Genomic DNA, 8,228 nt, shown 5'->3' with positions numbered 1-8,228 from the left:
CCACATGTACATATAGATACATAACTGGGTACATGACGTGGCAAAAGAACAAGGACAAAAATGGTAAACAAGGTGCAACAAACAAGCAGGCCACATAGAAACATCCCCTCCATCAGCTGCCACCATTAAAACTCCGGCGTTTCGAAGAATTAAGGCAGTACGCATCGTTAAAATGGTTCTTCCCACGAACACAAATTAAATTATTTTCGTGGAGGGTAGTGGCGGACGGAAAACAAGACAGGAAAACGAAACGGTGAAATAAACAAACAAAAAGGCTGTACAGCCAGACGTGAAGTGTGTATGTCTCGAACGCTAGGGTGCGTAAGATATTTGAGGACAGATTTATGTTTATAAAAAAAAACATATATAATAACGGATAATAACTTTATTTATCAAAAAATGCTATATGAGGATAAAAAATAACCCTTCTTTTCTGTAATATTATTCAATAAAGCCACCTTCAGCTCAACAACTGCTTCTATATGAGACCTAATTCATCTACATGCTTGAATCAAGTGGTCCTGGTTCATTTTGGACATTACTCTGACGATGGTGGCTTTCAATGAATATTTGATGTTATGGGCGTGTTCATTGACCTCTCTCTCTCTCTCAACAACGCTCCACATGTAATAGTCCAGTGGATTGAGATCTGGGGAATTAGGAGGCCAAACGTTAGGGGTTATCTGATCATGAACATTTTCAGCCATAGAGCTCTATGTGATAGTGCAGAGTCTTATTATTGAAACTCATATGGCCTTCCATTGTAAACACTGTCTTCAGTTTGTTTAAGAGGCTTTTAGATCTGATGTAGTGATTTTTTTTTTTACTTTTTCTCACAAATTGACTTTTCCTCATCAAATAAGACTTCTATCTGATGTCTTTGTGGACAACATTTCTGATTGTTCCTTCTGATACATGGAGATCTTCTGCAATTTACCTCATGGACTTTCTGGGACTGTAATCAATGGTCGGTTGAACTTGCTGGATAAATCCAGGTGTTCTGATGATTTCAGAGCGTTTAGAATGCTTTTTATGCTTTGATACTGGTGACACGTTTCCATCTTCAGTCTATAGTTTCTTACAAACTTTGTAGACGAAAGATCTGGTAACTTTTAAAAATCAAAATATTTCTAAATCGCTATGCTCAGCTTTTATAACCACAATAATAGCATGCTTCTTCATTTCTTGAGTAAGCTGAGGGTGTGCCATTATTATTTTCTGAAACAAAGATTATACAGAGTTAGCAAAAAATGCAGCAATGACCCAAAAAGGGTATGTCCTCAAATACTTTATGCACCCTGTATATATACCTGTATATATTTTATTCTTTTACTTGTTTCAGTTATTTGACTGCTGCCATGCTGGGGCACCACTTTAAAAGGTTTTAGTGGAAGAAATCGCCTCCAAGACTTATTCTCTGTAAGCCAAGTACTTATTCTATCGGTCTTTTTATACCGAACCGGTAAGTTACGGGGATGTAAACACACACACACATATATATACGACGGGCTTTTTTCAGTTTCCGTCTGCCAAATCCACTCACAAGGCTTTGGTCGGCTCAAGGCTATAGTAGAAGTTAATTTGCCGAAGGTGCCACGCAGTGGGACTAAACCCAGAACCATATGGTTAGGAAGCAAGTTTCTTACTACACAGCCACGCCTACCCCTAAGTATATATTGTCTTGCTTTAAAAACTTCCACTGAATAATTTCATAATTATCATGACTGTTATTGTTTTCTCTCCATCTTCATCTTCTGTAAGTTTGTGTCATTTTCAGCTCTGTAAGAAAGGGTTGGCTTAGTTTTGTAATTCAATACCTGTTATTATGTATCTCGATCCAAGATGTAATTAATTTCTTTAATTAAATATAATTAGCGTGAAAACGTTGATATACGTATGTATACGTTTAGTATTTTTTTTTTGTAATGTGATTATCAAGTGCATACGACATACGTGGCACACTTACCTAACTACACAACGTATATTACATGAAGATGCATATTTAACACAGTTGAAAGCATACTTGTAACGCAGACAACTCTCATGCATATGTAATGCACATTGAATACAACACAACACACATAGCTGAATATGATAAATCAAGTAACTATACAGTGCTTGTTTAGCTAAACCGGAAAATCTGACATAGATGAATATACGAGCATACTTCATGCACACTCTGAATCCACGAGCACTTGCGTAAATACATGTGACCCATAATGCAAGTACACACTCACACACACAGGCACATCCTTTACGCAACACACCAAACGAGAAAAAAGTATGTCATGATGAAGTCCATATTATTGGTTTAAAACCATATCTATTATTGTATTTCAAGTGTGTTTTAGTGAGCATACGTTATATTAGATAACAAAGCTACTGCTCAAATTAGCTTTGCTGAACCTTTTTTCTCCCTCGCCTTCTCTCTTTTCCTTCCCTCCTTCTATCTATCTATCTATCTATCTATATATATATATATATATATATATATATATATATATATATATATATATATAGCTATCTATCTAGTCAGTAATGATTTTTTCTCTCTCTTAATATCATTACTGAAGGTCAAAAGAGGCTGAGTGACTGGTTTTAGTGCTTTTCTAATAGCATAATAGCTTGTTACAACCTGCTGAAATTCTGTGTGAAATATTGGATCAAACCGTATCTAATCCAATCTCCTTACATAATAACGGAAAAAAGCAGTTCGTGCTTTTGTTTCTTTTTGTTGTCGTTGTTCAGGAATGTCTTAAAATTCTGTTAAATATAAAAGTATTTATTTATATATCATATGAGTATCGTGGAAATGTTTTGTCAGTATCTTAATGAGGATTTCTGTTATCTAGGTTGAACGACTGTTATTTTTACTTCTTCCTATCTCGAGCCATCGATGTTATCTCCACTTGGTTTGTCGATCAGATAGAACAGGCATGGGCGACCGTTTTCGAGAAGCGGTTTGCATACGAGGAGGGCTGCACTGCTAAAAAAATATTCAAGGTAATTTTTCGTTCAGCGTGCCATTCAGAAAAGCTTGTGTGCTGCAGTTGGTCCGTGACTGAGCCAGAATGAGAGGCTAACATCCTAACATCCTAACGTCAGTTTTCTTAGGTGTTTGGTCGTGATAGCCTTTCGAAACTACCCCAGGAAGTTGATGTAGTACTCTCCATTGACGGTGTGCTCTTTGTCAAGGTAGTCAATAAACACAATGCCCTTTGCGTCACAAAAAATGAGGCCATCGCCTTCCCTGCAGCTGAAACGACCTTGGCCTTCTTTCATCAGGTGAGGAGAGGTGTTTCTACTGCATAGATTGTCTCGGTTATGAAGCCAGCACTCATCCTCGATTAGGAAGCGTTCAAGGAAACCAGCTGGATCTGCCCAAAATAATGTCAGATTTCCCCGTGATGTGATCAGCCTGGTGCACTTTTTTATCAGATGTCAGAAGACGTGGAACCCACCGAGCAGAAACTTTCTTCATATCAAGTTCATTGTGCAGAATATTCTCAACTCTCTCGTGGGATATGCTAATAGCATTGGCTATTTGATTTATAGTCAGTCGCCTGTCATCCATCTGCACGTGGTGACAGTTGAAGGATGTCCAGACCTTGGGTTATCTCCAAGACTCTCCGTTCCCTCCCTAATTTCAGCTACTCATTTTTGCACTGTTCATAAAGCTGGAGCGTCAACCCCTAATGTAGCAAACATGTCAGCATGAATGTCGTTGGAGGCTAAGCCCTTTTATCATGTTGGGGGCTAAGCCCTCAAATTTTGTTGATTTTCAAGAGAAATCGCTACTAGATACTTTTGAAGTCTTCTTTGAAGAGTCACATGTTAATTTACCTGGAAAGAAATAATGCAATTATTAAGAATTGAAATTAAAGCATGTAAGATTTTACAGCTCTGACATCACTCCTTCATCGTCAGCCTACGAATTTTTCAGCCCACCCTCGCAGGGTTTAAACAACTTTTTTTAATTTTTTTTTATCTCAAGTTGACAACTTTTCTTTCTGAAATGTTTTCTTTTGTTTAGTTTTCCTCACTCGCGATAGAAAAACAAACTTGTTAAATTTGTTTGAGAGAAGTAGAGGCTAACTAGTACAAATTCCCCACCTTTAGTCAAAACTTAGATCTTACACAGCTGGCAAAACAGTGAAGGACAGTCATATTGCTTTAAGGCAAAGATAATGCCGGCTGCCGAAGATTTTAAATATTCCTCCACCTGTGGCATGTTTTTATTTTATTTTAGCTTTCATTATGGTGTTCTAGCATGGTCAGAATCCACTGGCCGAAAAAAAAAAAAACTAGTAAAGGAGCGAAATAATTTTAGTATTCTAGTTTTTAAAAACCCTTTAAGTCAGAGAGGAAGAAGGCAGTGTCTGTGCTCTGGATGAGATTTGTGGGAAGAAGGGAACCCTCAAACCGAAGATCAGCTTCAGTACTTGCAACTAAGTGAACTCCACTAAGGATAGTCGAGGTGTCAGGTGGTGATATTAAACCGATTGAGAAACGTATAAAGATGGACAAAAATATATTTTTAAAAAATTGGAATTTTTAAAATTAAAACGAAGGCATTTCTCTTCCACATTTTATATGTTTTCCACATATTTTCAACCTACACACACACACACACACACACACACACACACACACACACACACACACACACACATATATATATATATATATATATATATATATATATGCACACATACATATACATTTATACATACATACATACATACATACATACATACATATATATGTGTGTGTGTGTGTGTCAGCCCCCCCCCCATCATCGCTTGACAACCAATGCTGGTGTGTTTACGTCCCCGTAACTTAGCTTACAAAGAATGACTCGTGGGGTCGATTTGTTCGACTAAAGGCGGTACTTCATTATGGCCGCAATCAAATGACTGAAACAATGAAAGAGCATAGGCACAAGGCCTGAAATTTGGGAAGGGACTGGTCGAATACACCGACCCAAGTGTTTCACTGGTACTTAATTTATCGACCTCCCGAAAGGATGAAAGGCAAAGTCGATCTTGTCAGAATTTGAACTCAGAAATACCGCTAAGCACTCCGCCCAGCGTGCTAACGATTCTACCAGCTCGCCGCCTACACACACACACACACACACACACACACATAATGTTGGACTGCTCGCCTAGCCAGCAAGGTGGGATCATTCAAAAGCTAAAATCTGTTATAAAGCACATAGTGACCTGCGATGTATAACAATATGCGAATAGTGTGGACGATCACGTGGGATGTGTATGCGTTTTGTTTAATGCTACTTGTTATCTACCCTCTCTAAATTGTCGCTGGGCCTCAAAGACGAAATCCTTTACCTTTGAAATACTTTAATATCTAATAATATGCTAAAATGAACATTAATATGTTTAGGAGAATATTGTAGTTCGCTTGAAGCATTGTGTATTGTTTGTAAAGAATAAAAAGTTTAGGAAGGTATAACAATGCACTATAGAACAAAAAATGGACTGTATGCCTGTTGTAACTTGGTAAACTATAGTCCGATGATATTTCGGAATTAGAATTCCTTCTTCAGATCTTATTTGTTGGAGTCTCTGCTATAAACTGTTTTCCTACGGTTTTTCTTTTTTCTGAAGCGTCTCAGGAGTGGTCTCACGAAGCTTCTTCTGGAATTCCTCATGAGAAGTGCATGATGTCGGCTGTTTCAATCTCGTGTGTGTTGTGTTGATACATCTGTGGCGCTGCTTCTAAGTTATGTGTTTATACAGAGAAACAGACAGAAGGAAAAAAAAAAGCATGATGGTAAAGAAATATTGAAGAATCTGTATTTCACCTAGAAAATGGATCAAATATGGAATTTATAATACTTTTGGTAAATTTATTTTTATTTGAATCCTTTTATCTAAAAAAAAAAAAAAAATGTGGGGTGGGGGTCGTGAAGGACGATTGATTTGCTTAAATGAATCACGCCGGTAGAGGGCTAAAACTACTGTATATTGATGAATGACTACGTTAAACTGTCAGACTTCTCTTAATCTGTGTCATTATTCAACGGTCTGTTAAAGCATAAGTTTGACATATTTGTCATCAGTCGTAACAAATGGCTGCTTTATTCTTCCTCTTCTTTTTTTGTTTTTAGTTTTTTCTTCGTGATGATGTTAATCCTTCTCTCCTCCCCCACCCTTTTGTCATTATATTCAAACCAAATCCTGTCTACTCAAAGAGATTTACAAAACGGTTTCCGGCCTCGTTAAAAATATTGTGTTTCAGACCGACTGAATGGGAACAGTAACAACAACAACAACAATAATAATAATAACCGTTTCTATTATTGGCAGAAAGCGTGAAATTGTAGGGGAGGGGTAGTTAATTTCATCGATCCCAGTACTTGACTGGTACTTATTTTATCGATCTCGAAAGGATCAAAGGCAAAGTCGACTTCGGCGGAATTTGAACTCCGAAAGTAAAGACGGACGAAATGCCGCTAAGCATTTTGTCATCGTGCCAACGATTCCTCCAGCTTCCAGCCTTAACAGCAGCAACAACCAAATGATGACAAAAATATTATTTTTCCTAATCTTTTTTTAGTTCTGACACTATTTCCTACATGAGTTTTATTTTGCCGTCAGTGTATGCCGTGTTGCATTCCTTAAATCTTGTATTGGATCGACAGTGGGTAGAGGGAATCTCTGCACAGTTGCTCGAATTTCTAGATCTAGCAAACTAATTCACTCAAATTACACACTTCAATCTTGAAATACAAAAAAGCATACATTGGTCAATTTAGTCCTAGATATACAAAAAAGACGAGAAGCTGAATTAGGGCCAAACCACCACAACAATTAATACTGTATTGTAACCTTTCACAAAGCTGTACTACATTTGTCATCTGACCTGGCAAGTTGAACTTACAAAGAATTGAAAGCGAACAAATAATTGGTAGTAAATGATTGTCAGACTGGTAAACTCAATGGAAGCTAGCGTATGGTTTCGTCGTTGTTTGATTACAGATCAAACAAAACTAGAATCAAAGGCGCTTCTGCCCTGATCACCACTCGTTTATAATGAATCTAGGATATCTAATATCTTCAATGCTTACATGGTTAGCATATTTCACGCATACTTCACTACCTTCTACTACACTTTTCACTCATACTTTTCTTACCGCACGCTCACTCTTCTCTGCTGAAAAAGAATATCCTTTTTTACTACACCCATTTCCTGTCTACTGTTCTACCTTATCATATCTCTGACTCAATATAGAATTTTCCTCACCTAATTTTATTCTTTTTCTTCTCTTTCCTTTTATCTTGACGAATGATGACTATGCGAAACGTCGATTTATTTTTTTCTTCACAGCTTAATCACGTTAAGTTTACTCTTGTTTGTTTTTATCCTGTTATTGTATGCTTTTTACCTAAATATAGACTCCTCAATTTACTGCAGATTTATTTTCTATTCAGAATCACGAAGACCTGAACGGTCATTAATTGTGTAAAATTTTTAACATAATCATCTAGCTCTTACTTGCTTACAGCAAATTCTATCCTGCTGCAAACATTTGTATCTAGTGTCCAGCAATATGATAACTTCCTCCCACCAATCTCTCAGGCCATGAAAAGGTTAGCTGCACAGTCCTTTTTTCCACGATTAAGTCATTAAAATAAGAAAATAACTGAAAGCATGCAGTGAGAATTTCAGGATCTATTTTAAAACGGGGGCGCCAGTTTTCATTTATGTTTTATGTAGTGTTTTTGGTACGGAAAGACTTTCAAACTTCGTATACTTATCTATTTTGTGTTATAGAACAGAAAAATATTTTTGTATTCGAATTTATTTCATGTAAAAAATTGTCTTATAATTCGATAATTTCTACTAACCACTGACGTCTATTCAGTTGAAAACAGTTAGCGCTGTAACGGTGTATATCGTATTAATCCCCTAACCCTAACTAGACTGTTAACCGTAACCCTAACCCTAAAACTAACCCTAACTCTAGAATCCGAACTCTAAAATTGTTACACACATAGATACGCACAGCGTAATTTATTATATAAACAATATATGCGTATAAATTACGATTAAACCGGATGAAATATGTCACAGGGAATAACATTTTTATGACCGCCCAGCAGTAACTCTATTCAGCTGAATAGACGTCAGTGATTGGTTGAAATTACAGAAATACGACAACTTTAACATGGAATAACTTGCGAATTCCTTTTTTTTTTTTT

The 8,228-nt window shown here is 36.8% G+C and overlaps 1 protein-coding gene and 1 long non-coding RNA gene across 2 annotated transcripts in view; one reads left to right on the top strand and one right to left on the bottom strand.

Moving 5' to 3' along the window:
• Positions 1-8,228, top strand: part of LOC106878243 (nuclear hormone receptor family member nhr-48) — a 329,560-nt gene that overhangs the window by 181,407 nt on the left and 139,925 nt on the right. The gene's annotated exons all lie outside the window — the stretch shown is intronic.
• The window catches only part of LOC128247324 (uncharacterized), a 9,282-nt gene continuing 1,421 nt past the window's right edge, over positions 368-8,228 (bottom strand). Inside the window, exon 2 of the long non-coding RNA XR_008263705.1 lies at positions 368-1,218. This is a non-coding gene — a long non-coding RNA (uncharacterized LOC128247324). The remainder of the gene's footprint in view (positions 1,219-8,228) is intronic.

This window comes from Octopus bimaculoides, chromosome 3, assembly GCF_001194135.2.
Source record: "Octopus bimaculoides isolate UCB-OBI-ISO-001 chromosome 3, ASM119413v2, whole genome shotgun sequence".
Classification (NCBI taxonomy): Eukaryota; Metazoa; Mollusca; class Cephalopoda; order Octopoda; family Octopodidae; genus Octopus; species Octopus bimaculoides.
Note: the sequence above shows the minus strand (reverse complement) of the source record. Positions and strands in the feature narration are given on the sequence as shown.